This window comes from Bufo gargarizans, chromosome 4 (genome assembly GCF_014858855.1).
Source record: "Bufo gargarizans isolate SCDJY-AF-19 chromosome 4, ASM1485885v1, whole genome shotgun sequence".
NCBI lineage: Eukaryota > Metazoa > Chordata > Amphibia > Anura > Bufonidae > Bufo > Bufo gargarizans.
Window position 1 is genome coordinate 63,945,297 of NC_058083.1, and position 13,482 is coordinate 63,958,778.

A 13,482-nucleotide genomic window follows, 5' to 3' on the forward strand; every position below is an offset into this window, starting at 1 on the left:
TGGAACATGCTGTCGTATACGCCGATCCAGAGCATCCCAAACATGCTCAATGGGTGACATGTCCGGTGAGTATGCTGGATATGCAATAACTAGGGATGTTTTCCGCTTCCAGGAATTCGTGTAAAGATCCTTGCAGTATGGGGCCGTGCATTATCATGCTGCATCATGAGGTGATGGTCGTGGATGAATGGCACAACAATGGGCCTCAGGATCTCGTCACAGTATCTCTGTGCATTCAAAATGCCATTAATAAAATGCACCTGTGTTCGTTGTCCATAACATACGCCTGCCCATACCATAACCCCACCACCACCATGGGCCACTCGATCCGCAACGCTGACGTCAGCAAACCGCTAACCCACACGACGCCCCACACGGTCTGCCATCTGCCCTGAACAGTGAAAACTGGGACTCATCCATGAACAGAACGCTTCTCCAATGTGCCAGACGCCATCGAATGTGAGCATTTGCCCACTCAAGTTGGTTACGACGACGAACTGCAGTCAGCTCCAGACCTCGATGAGGACGACGAGCATGCAGATGAGCTTCCCTAAGACGGTTTATGACAGTTTTTGCTGAAATTCTTTGGTTATGCAAACCGATTGTTGCTGCAGCTGTCCGGGTGGCTGGTCTCAGACAATCATGGAGGGGAACATGCTGGATGTGGAGGTCCTGGGCTGGTGTGGTTACATGTGATCTGCGGTTGTGAGGCCGGTTGGATGTACTGCCAAATTCTCAGAAACTTCTTTGGAGATGGCTTATGGTAGAGAAATGAACATTCATTGCACAGGCAACAGCTCTGGTAGACATCCCTGCAGTCAGCATGCCAAATGCACGCTCCTTCAAACATTGCGACATCTTTGGCATTGTGCTGTGTGATCAAACTGCACATTTCAGAGTGGCCTTTTATTGTGGGCAGTCTAAGGCACACCTGTGCAATATTCATGCTGTCTAATCAGCACTTTGATATGCCACACCTGTGAGGTGGGATGGATTATCTCGGCAAAGGAGAAGTGCTCACTAAGACAGATTTGTGAACAATATTTGAGAGTAATGGGTCTTCTGTGTGTGTGGAAAATGTTTCAGATATTTGAGTTCAGCTCATGCAAAATGGGAGCAAAACCAAAAGTGTTGCGTTTATATTTTTGTTCAGTGTATATATATAGATTATTAGATGACACATCTCTCCAGTAGGTTGTGATGCCCAGATAAATTCTCACTCCATATTACATAAAATAAGACAGCACAGACAGCAGCTAGATGGGGCCTGAGTAACTCCATAAGGTCCTGGTAAGTTGTCACAGGCATCTGGAGCCATGCTGACTGCAGTGCACCCAAAAGCTGCTGGATGGGGGCATGGGGGAGAGTCCATAGAGTGAACACAACCATCGAGGTGGTCCCACAACTGCTGGAGGGGACATGTAGGGTATTGAGGCTGTATTTAGTCACTATTTCATGTCTCATGTAAACAATCTTTCCTATCACTGTCTGTTTACTACAGATGGATCAAGGAGGAGAAATCCCCTCAAAAGATGTCCCCATCCTCTGTATTCCCAGGACTGTCCAGAGGAGAAGCTCCCAGAGAACCATCAGGTAGATGTAGCTGATGTCTCACCAGAATCTGACCAGAAAGGGATTGAACCAAAGATCATTTTATATGTTTTTTGTTTAGGGTGAAAATCTGAAGGATATTAAGGTTGAGGTTGTAGATGAAGAAGAAGAGGAGACGGATTTATTGGGTGATTGGCAGTGTAAGGAGGGGGGTCTGTCATGTCTGTTTTGAGGGTCACCTGGATACTACTCCCATCGTCTCATGTAATCAATCTATCCTATCACTGTCTGTTTCCTACAGATGTATCCAGGAGGAGAAATCCCCCTGAGAGATGTCCCCGTCCTCTGTATTCCCAGGACTGTCCAGAGAAGAAGCTCCCAGAGAACCATCAGGTAGATGGAGCTGAGCCCTATACACATCTATATAGGGGGGTCCTGCAGTCATAGAGGGGTCAAAGATTGTGGGGGTCTCTTATGTGGATCTGTTAGATTTCCCACCTGTCTGCTGTATTGTACTGAATTGTTACAGATGACAAATCAAGGGGAAGATCTGACTGATATTAAAGTGGAGGGTGAAGAAGAGCGGATGATGGGCGATCGCCCGTGTAAGAGTGAGGTGAAGGAGGACATTCCAGTCCATGTGACCACAGGTATGGAATAATATGAACATATGAACATGGGACCAACATAGATACCTTTAGCTGCCAAGTGCACATGCAACAGGTCAGCTAGTGTCATAGGTACGAATATGCTGCCGTGGGGCATGCGGCCGTGAGGCTGCCGCATGCAGATCGCGACCCCATACACTTGAATGGGGTCCGCGACCCGTCTGTTACGCAAAAAGATAGAGCAAGTTCTATCTTTTTGCGGTGCAGAGTCACGGAACAGAACCCACAAAAGCACTCCGTAGGGCTTCCGTAGGGTTCCGTTCCGCATCTCCGGATTTAATGCACACAGCCAGTGCCCCGTGTATTGCGGGCCGCAATACGGCAGCGGAGGGGCAACGGTCGTGTTAACAAGCCCTTAAGAAGATACATTTCTCACAGAATTCAAGAGAAAGGTAGTGTAAAAAAGGGGGTATAGAAAAAAAAGACTTGATAACTGGAGAATTAGGTGTTTAGGTGTGATATTACAAACTTTCCTATATTTTTACTATTCATTTATGTAAAGTTGTGTTAAACAACCATCTAAGTGACCATTTAAATATATACATATCTATAACCAGCCCCTCCCAATTTTTTATAAATTCCTTTCCGCTCTCTCTGTGTATGTGTGAATATTAGTGATGAGAGAAGCGAGCTTTGGATGTTAAATCACTTCATTCAAAACTTCGGATTAATACAGTACGGAGATCTGTCTCCATACAATATTAAAATGTATGGCTCCGATGAGCCTAAGTCAGTTGTTTGAGAAGTCGCGCGAGACTTCGTTGAATAACTTCAGAAGTTGATATTTAAAACTTGGAGCCAAGCTCGGCTTCAGTTGTGAGGTAGCAGTCAGAACCAAAGCTGAGCTTGGATCCAAGTTTTAAAGTGTTTTTTTCAGATAAAAATGAGGTTATAAATGTATCCACTTTGTGTTCCTAACAGGGAAGAACTCTGAAGGAACCTTCATGTTATCACAAGATCATAAAGAAGATGAAGATATCCTGCAGCACTCTTCAGAGGAAAACCTTATTCTCCATAATGTACATCCAGGACTTCACAGTACAGATCTATCATATAATCCCTATGATCATGAGGGACCTTCTCCTGACCAATCACAGACTGTTACCCCAAGAATCGGGCAGAAAGGGGGTAAAAGGTTTCAGTGCGGTGAATGTGGAAAACAGTTTACACAAAACTCTAATTTATATACACACAGAAGAATTCACACAGGAGAGAAGCCGTATTCATGTGCAGAATGTGGAAAATGTTTTATATATAAATCACAGCTTGCTAAGCATGAGAGAAGTCACACAGGAGAGAAGCCGTATCCATGTTCTGAATGTGGGAAAGGTTTTATTACTAAAGAGAGCCTCAAGGTGCATCAGAGAATTCACACAGGAGAGAAACCATTTATATGTTCAGAATGTGGTAAATGTTTTACACAAATATTAAGTCTTGTTAAACATCAGAGAATTCACACAGGAGAAAAACCATTTCCGTGCTCAGTATGCGGGAAAAGTTTTATTACTAAAGGCAACCTCAAGGTTCATCAGCGAAGTCACACAGGAGAGAAGCCATATTTATGTTCAGAATGTGGGAAATGTTTTACGTGTAGATCACATCTTGTTACACATGAGAAAATCCATACTAAAGAAAAGCAATACTCTTATGCAGAATGTGGGAAATGGTTTATCAAAAAAATCAGATCTTGTTACACATGAGAGAATTCACACAGGAGAGAGGCCGTACTCATGTTCATAATGTGGTAAATGTTTTACAAGGAAATTCTGAATTCTTAATCTGTTTCCCTTAGTCCTAACAGCTGCACAAAAAGGGGTATTTTACCGCCTGTGAACTGATAGGAGAGGCAGAATTTTTAATGAAGTCTAACTAATTTATCCCCAGTTTAAAGCCGGCCACTCTATGTGCAAGAGTAAAAAGAAATATAATATAGGGAGGGAAGTTTATGTTGTTGTTAGGACTAAGGAAAAACAGGTTAACATTAGAAATCAAAATGTATTTTACATTGTAACCAACACAATATGGGGAATTAGCAAGAAGTAATCTCACCCATAGGAAGGGCTCTCTTGATGCACAGAGTTCAAAATAAGGCTAGTTTCACTAGTTTTTTAGGAGATCTGGGAGGCTCTTCTGGCAGGGAACAGTATACTGGATCTTTCGAACATCACTGTGAACCTAGCTTAAACCATACAAAGGCTGCGCTTTCTAAAACCTGGAACTCAACAAACTTAATGACTGATAAAGGTTGAGTGTGAACTCCAGGAATCTCACATTTTTAATTTACAAGAGAGAACAAGATGGATGTCCTGTCCTCTGATCCCTCTCCTACTTGCATTGGCCCCAGAACCTCTCACCATTAGTGATAAGCAGCAGGGGCAATATTCAAATTCACAATATTTTGCGAATATTTTGTAAAATATTCGTCATATACTCGCAAATTCAAGAATGTAATATTCACGTAATGCGCGTGGGTCACTTTTGCTACATTTTCCAAGCTGCTAGTAGTTTCCTGAGACTGGAGAAAATGGTTGGCACGGCAGAACACTAAAAATGGCTTTATATGCAGATAGAGTGCTCCAATATATTCGCGATTGTGTTAATCGGCACCAATGATGCAAATATTTTGTCGCAATACGTGAAATTTCACATTTTATCAGGTCTGACTACATATTACTGATTGGTGCACTATGTATTGTTGTGACATCACAGCACTATGTCTGTAGCATGTATGTATGGACGGCAGAACCTATCACACTACCTAACAGCCTGCACTGGACCCTATCAGCTCCACTATATCAGGATATAACCTACACTGACTATCTCCCACTAAATATCTGTATTATATATATATAAGCTAACTATCTATCTATCTTATGTAGTGTGGAAAGCACAAAGCACAGCAATGACACTGCTGTCTCTCTCAGAACTTAAAAAAAAAACTGTAGAAAATGGCTGCTGGGGAGGTTACTATATAGAAATGGGTAGGGATGTTGCTAAGCTCAAACAAAGACATTGCAGCCTTCTCATTGGCCCACAAGCAAGAAGCGGCCTTCTCATTGGCCCACAAGCAAGAAGCAGTATTCGAAAATACTAATATATATCACTATATTATAAATATTTGCGTTACTCCTGTTCACATCACGTTAGAGCCTACATTTCCCATATACATCACACTTCTCCATGGGCTCCATCCCGCTGACAAATATAGTCTTCTCTAGGCCTCCATCGGGCTGAATAGTAGATTACACTATTCTATAGAGCAGCATCCAGAAAAAAACTGTAGGCTGTACTGTATCATTTTTCTTTAAATTCTAGGAGCTTATGGGTGACATCTGCCCCTGTATGACTATATAGAATTGCATCATTAGATGACATGGCCTACCAGTAGGTCATGATGGATGGATAGGATCCCACTCTGTATTAGAAGAAAGAAGAAGATCCGACACTCATATATACAGTGGCTACAAAAAGTCTCCACAAAAATCAGACCAAGAAGAATCATTTCTGAACTTTTTCCAGACTAAATAGAGGAGCAGTAATGACCACAAGCTGCACATGAGACAAAAGGTGTGGTCATTACCAACAACACTGCATGAAGTGAAAACAGAGAGACTGTCAGATAACCTAACGTGCAGCCAGTCTCTCATGTCTTCTAACCTCTGTCATAGGAGGGACAGTGACAGTACCCCCTTCTACGGGTGACCTATGGACAACCAGGACTGGCCTTATCCGGATGAGCCCTATGAAAGTCTTTTACAAGGCGACTAGCATTAACGTCGGCTGCTGGAACCCACATTTTCTCCTCTTGACCGTAACCCTTCCAGTGAACGAGATACTGAAGGGATCTACGGAGAATTTGTGAATCCACTATCCTGGTGACCTGAAAGTCAAGATTACCGTCCACCATGACAGGAGCGGGAGGCAAGGAGGACGGTTCAGCAGGTTCGACATATCTCTTTAGTAATGATTTGTGGAAAACATTATGAATTTTTAAAGCCTGCGGAAGGTCAAGACGAAAGGCTACCGGGTTAATAATGGCAGAGATCTTATATGGACCAATAAACCTTGCACCCAACTTCCAAGAAGGTACTTTCAACTCAATGTTTCTTGTGAACAGCCACACAGAATCATCCACTTTCAGGTCTGGCCCACTTATACGTCTCTTGTGAGCCATACGTTTTGAATTTTCTGCCTAATAGATGACAAAGAAAAGGAAAATCTTTCCTCCTCATCCAGAAGTCTCAGTAGCAGAAAATGTGCCAAACTGCGGATGGAACCCATATGCCCCAAAAAATGGTGTCTTATCAGTGGACTCCTGCCTACGATTATTTATGACAAACTCGGACAAAGACAAAAATTAAGACCACTCCTCCTGATTCTCTAAAAAAAACATCTCAAATAAGTCTCTAAATTCTGGTTAGTGTGTTCAGTCTGTCCATTCGACTGAGGATGAAAGAGAAGGACAATTGTACCCCCAGGCAAGTACAGAATGCTTTCCAGAATCTGGAAACAAACTGAGTCCCCCTTTCAGACATCACATCAGAGGGAATACCATGTAGCTTCACAATGTTATCGACAAACACATGTGCGAGGGTTTTAGCATTAGGTAGACCTTATAATGCTATAAAGTGCAACATCTTGCTGAAGCGATCAACAACCACGAGAATCACAGTTTTTCCTGAGGAATTTGGCAAATCTGTGATATTTGTCCATGGACAAATGAGTCCAAGATCGGGACGGGATGGACAACAGAAGTAGAGATCCTGAAAGCCGAGTATGTGTCACCTTAGCACATGCACAAGTACCACAAGCTGACACATAGCCCTCAACACATTTACGCAACTCCGGCCACCAGAATCTACGAGAAATGAGATCGACCGTGGATCTGCTCCCAGGGTGTCCTGTAAGAACTGTACAGTGATGTTCCTTGAACACCTTGTGTCGTAATTCGGAAGGAACAAACAACTTCCTCGGAGGACAGGACTCCAGTGTATCTACCTGGGCCTCCAACACCTCTGCCTCAAGGTCGGGATAAAGGGCCGATATTGCCACCCCTCTAGCCAACATCGGACCCAGATCTTCCGAATCACCCCCCCTTCCCCCCAGGAAAGCTACTCAACAAAGCGTCCGCCTTGACATTCTTAACCCCAGGACGATAGGTGACAATGAAATTAAATCTGGTAAAAAACAATGACCATCTGGCCATTGGTTGCTATGATGCTGTGCGCTTTGTGCCACTGCCACAGTACAGTAATACACTCGTATAGATCATACGAGTGTATTACTGTACTACGGCGGCACAAAGTGCACGGCGTTATAGCAATCAATGACGCTGTGTGCTTCTGCACTAAGCAGGATGCTAGTCCAGTATCTCAGGGACCGCGTTCCACGGACGTGTAAAAGAAGCCTTAGCCTACTCCAGGCAAGCCAGATTTTTGTCATCGGTAATTACCGTAATAGGATGAATCGCTCCTTCCAGCCAATGACGCCATTCCTCAAAAGCCAACTTAATGGCCCGCAACTCTCTATTACCTACGTCAGAATTTTTTTCAGCAGTTGAGAGCTTCTTAGAGAAGAAAGCACATGGGCGCCATTTACTAGGTGAAGGTCCCTGCGACAAGACTGCTCCTACCCCTACCTTGGATGACCAACTTCCACAATGAATGGCTGTGACACATCCAGTTGCACCAGTATAGGAGCAGAAGCAAAACATTCCTTACCCACTGAAAAGGCTCGTAATGCCTCATTAGACCAGACTGAGACATTTAAATCTTTCCTAGTCATGTCCGTTAAAGGTCTAACCACAGTCGAGTAGTTCAAATTGAATTTACGGTAGTAGTCGGTAAACCCCAAAACCCGCATAAGCGCTTTCAGATTTTCGGGTCGATCCCAGTCCAACACAGCACGGACCTTCTCTGGATCCATACGAAAACCTGAAGATGAGAGTAAGTAACCCAGGAATTGCACTTCCTGAACTGCAAATACACACGTTTCCAACTTAGCATACAATTTATTCTCTCTTAGGATCTGTAACACTTGTCTCACGTGATCCTGATGCGTCTCCATATCAGGAGAATAAATTAGAATATCATCCAGATACACCACCAGATGATGAACACCAAAATATTTTTGTCTAATGCACTTGTTGTCAACCCATGCATACGGACAAACTGACCATCAACTAGGTTAACCCCTGCCCCACTGTCAATAAACACTTCTATTGCCACAGTTCTGGAATCTAGCGCCACCTCGGCAGACAGGAAAAATCAGGTACTACCTGCAAAAGACAAAAGTCCATTCTCAGATTCCCCACCCACACCACCAAGAGTGAGATGAGGATTAAACATTTTTTTTTCTTTTTCACCTTGACAATGAACATAAGGACATACGTTAACAAAATGTCCCCTTTTTCCACAGAAAAAGCAGAGTCTCTTCTTAAAGGGTTTCTACCACTTTGATTTCACATAATCGCTAGTGTCTGACACCTAATTATGTGAAATCAAAGTGGTAGAAACCCTTTAAGCCTAAAGTTCTTATCACCAGGTCCAGGAGTAGCTCCTCCCAGCTGCATTGGTTTATCACCAGACATGAACTCAAGTGTCTCTCTACCCAGTGTGGGAGGAGGCCGCCACCTTATATGATATACGTCCTGAGAGTGACGAACTTTCGGTCTCTCCCTCAGGTGACTATCAATACGTACAGCAAGGGACATTGCCGCTTCCAGTGACTCAGGATATTCGTGAAATGCCAACGCGTCCTTCAGGCTCTCGGATAACCCTTGACAGAATTGACTACAGAGAGCTGGATCATTCCACTCCGTATCCTTAGCCCATCTAAATTCAGAGAAATAGGTCTCCGCAGAACGCTCTCCCTGCTGTAAACCACGCAACTTAGTCTCAGCTAGGGAGATATGATCTGGGTCATTCCTAGATAAGACCTAGAGCTCTGAAAAATTATTCTACCGACCGGAGGGATTGTGATCCAGTCGGCAACGAAAAAGCCCAAGATTGAGCGTCACCTTTAAGTAACGAAATGATTATACCGACTCTTTGACTCTCGTCCCCAGAAGAGTTAGGGCGTAGTCTAAAATATAATTAGCACGACTCCATGAACCAAATAAAGTTGTCACTTCTCCCGGAAGGTTAGGTTAGGTTCAAGGCAGGCCTGGTTCCCGCTGCCGGTACCAGGTGCCTGTGGTCTCTGGATCTGTGAGAGGGTCGTGCGGAGGTCAGCTACCTCCAAAGACAGCCCCTGCTGTTGTCCAAGCAGTGCAGAAATCGTATCCATCGCTGCTCTGACACAAACAAAATGGCAGTTTTTCGGCGGTTGATAATGTCACAGTGTACGGGGAGGGGAGGAACACCATAATGACAACAAAAGGAAAATGACCAGGAACTAGGCCTCAAGGCAAGGGAAGGGGAAATGGTGACCACCTACGGAAACCCTAAACCTAGCCCTGACTCCTGTTAGTATGAATAGACCCTGAAGTTGGGAATATTCATACACCGTAAACCTATGCCCTAGTAACCCTGAAAAGCCCTAGGATTAGTGTCAGCGTCTGAGACTACTGGTTCCTACCCAGATGAACAAAGCAGCATCTCCCTGAGGCCTAGTAAACAACGAGCAAATGGGAGCAACAAAATACCAAGAGTTGTACACTTATCTTCATTAGAGATGCAAGAACTCAGATGAGGACCACACACCAGCTCTTCCAACTCCAGGCAGAGAATATCAACTGCATGGTATGAAGTGTCAGTCCAGACTAAATAGAGGAGCAGTAATGACCACAAGCTGCACCTGAGACAAGAGGTGTGGTCATTACCAACAACAACACTGCAACAAGTGAAAACAGAGAGGCTATCAGATGACCTAACAAGCAGCTAGTCTCTCAGATTGTCTAATCTCTGCCCTTGGAGGGACTGTGACACTACTTTAGACTAGAGGCGGGATTTCACTTTACTCTTTAGGTTTGATTTTGGCCATATGGCTTTTTTTTAACTTTTTTTGTTAGGCTACTTTCACACTAGCGTTTTAGTTTTCCGGGATTGAGATCCGTCATAGGGGATGGAGTAAAAGCTGTCATGGTCCAGATGCTGGCCTTGATCCAACAGTGGCTGAACCAAATCCTACACAATTTTTCCACTTATGCCAAGGGTGGGGGGACATTCTTGAAGCGGTGTGTGTATCTGGATTCACTTTTGGACAATTTATACTTTTTTTTTTCCGTACCTTGCCCATTTGTTAGGCAGGTACTGTCGAAAATGAAGCCTCCCTTTGAAGCTCATCAACAGCAGCATGTTTTTCAGGGTGTAGACGTCTGCAAATTTACAATTAGGCCTCTTGCACACGGTTGTGGCCGTATTGTGGCCCGCATACTGCAGGTCCGCAATACATGGGCACCGGCCGTGTGCATTCGGCAAATCCGGTGGGATACGGAACTCCACGGAAGCACTACGGAGTGTGTTCTATCTTTTTGCAGAATGGACGGATCGCAGACCCCATTCAAGTAAATGAGTCTGCGATCTGCATGCGGCTGCCCCACAGTCGGTGTCCGTGCATTGCAGACTGTAATTTGGTGTCCAAATGGGTGCGTCTTCTGGGGCTTCATCTCATTCACTTGAAGATGATAAAATAAAATTTGCAGTAAACGGTCTGTCAGAATTTTATTTATACTAATATATAGAGATGTAGAACATCATTTTTTTTAGTTTTTAAAAATTCTATATGTATAAAACCGTAAACCGCTTTAATTGGTCCCATTTTTGGTGAGGCGACCAAACAATGAGAAATTACACTTAGAGGAGACATCTTACGTTCTGCTCTACCGTACAGGACAGGAAACATGAAGGTATAAAAAGGCGGACTCTGCCGTCTTTCCTCTGTGGTTTCCAGGACAGGAACCTGTAGGACGTAACGTGATGTGTGAAGAGGGAACACGGCCTTTCTACTAGGAAGTAAGACGCCAAGAGCCCAAAATCCCTTCAGACCATTGCTTTCCCTGCACATAGAACCCTGATCCCTGCAGAGCATTACACCTGCATCTGGTCTTGTGAAATATCACACAGTTCTACTCCAGAACTTCCCCTCCCTCAAAGGAATGTGGTCACATGATGGTGACGTCATCATAGGTCTTTCATCACCACTTCTCCTATTCACAGAAAAGCCCCACCCCCTCCTGATCACATGATGGTGACATCATCACAGGTCCTTCTCTACCACTTCCCTTCACTGCTGAGCTCCGCCCCCTGCACTGATCACATGATGGTGACATCATCCCAGGTCCTTCAGCTCTTGCAGTGCAGCAGATACAGAGCAGGTCCTGGTCGGTAGTCACTGCTGTGGTGTCTGGAGCCTCTTCTTCTCTCTGGTATCAGCCATTTCTCCAGAATCCCCCTTTATCCCCGGTGCTGGGGGCTCTGAGAAGTGGGGTCTCTCCCGGAGCAGTAAGTGCGGTTCTGGATCTCACTAATGCTCTTGTCCCTGGAGGATTTCCAGCCTCTCCTCTCCTCATAAAGGCGCCTGCAGTACTAGAAGCCTCCAGCTCCTCCTGTTCTCTCCTCTTCTCCTGAATGACCACCAAGGATGGACAGGAAGGAGATCAGCAGAAGAATATTAGACTTCACCTTGGAGATCATCTCCCTGCTGAGCGGAGAGGTAAACTTTTCTAGATTTCTCTCCTCTTTATTGTATTCTGTAACAAGTCAGACATCGGGAAGGAGAATCCTTAATAGGAAGTGATAGGAAGAGTCCAGGGTCATGGAGAACGGCCTCCAGACCTTCCAAGTGACGGAGAACCTGAAGATCAGCCACCAGTATGGTCAGTGATGGATCATGGGGACCAATAGTCATGTTGTAGGAGCCATGAGACGGTAAGTAGGCAGGTTGTACCCAGGAGCAGAGGAGGAGATGGCCGGAGTGTGGCCTGGAGGGAGGATTTCTACCACTAGTCTGACATCTAGATGATACTGGACTATAACACGGAGACCTCCACTACGTCTCCACCAACATAGCAGAGGAGTCTTTACTGTAAGAGCAGTGAGACTATGGAGCTCTCTGCCAGAGGAAGGAGTTATGGGGGATTCTCTAGAAGAGTCCAGAAGGGGCCTGGAGGGTAATAATATTCCAGCTTCTAGTGACTAGATTACTGGAGATGGGGCCATGATCCAGGGAGGGATTCTGAGTGTAGATCTGGAGTCAGGAAGGAACTTCTTTCCCTAAGTGTCTCTCTCCATCCACAGGATTACACCATAGTGAAGAAGACATCGGGGGGGACCCCCATCATCCATGAGTCAGGAGGGTGGAGCAGGACCCCCATCACAGAGCCTCCCCCCCTGATACATGAGCAGAAGATCCTAGAGCTCGCCCACAAGATGATGGAGCTGCTGACTGGAGAGGTGACACTGCTGGGAATGCTGGGAAATTCTCCAGTAACAGCACTGGAGGGGTCTGGGTGATGACGGTGTCATTGTGTTGTCAGGTTCCTGTAAGGTGTCAGGATGTGGCGGTCTATTTCTCCATAGAGGAGTGGGAGTATGTAGAAGGACACAAGGATCTATACAAGGAGGCCATGATGGAGGCTCCCCGGCCTCTGACATCACCAGGTAAGAAGACACAAAAATTATTAGGAAACATCCTTTCCTGTATATTTACTTGCATATAAAGTGCTGCCAAAAATTACAAGGAAGAGTCATCCGATACAACCTGTATATCACATAAAGGAGGGCCTCATTCACATTCTGGTACAATTGTTCAGGTAGTGGGACTCCTACACTCATAAAGCCTATGCACTAAGGGAAAGAGCTGCCAAAAATTACAAGGAACCGGCACGGCAAACACCCTATGTTACACATAAAGGAGGGCATCATACACCCTTGAAAAATTATGATTTATGGCTTGCTGGTGAGCTGAATCTGTAAAAGATTTTAGGTGCAGGCCTGCTGGTGAGCTGACCCTGTAAAAGATTTTAGGTGCGGGCCTGCTGGTGAGCTGACCGTGTAAAAGGTTGTAGGTGAGGGCCTGCAGGTAAGCTGACCCTGTAAAAGATTTTAGGTGCGGGCCTGCTGGTGAGCTGACCCTGTAAAAGATTTTAGGTGCGGGCCTGCTGGTGAGCTGACCCTGTAAAAGATTGTAGGTGAGGGTCTGCAGGTGAGCTGACCGTGTAAAAGGTTGTAGGTGAGGGCCTGCAGGTGAGCTGACCCTGTAAAAGATTGTAGGTAAGGGCCTGCAGGTGAGCTGACCCTGTAAAAGATTGTAGGTGAGGGCC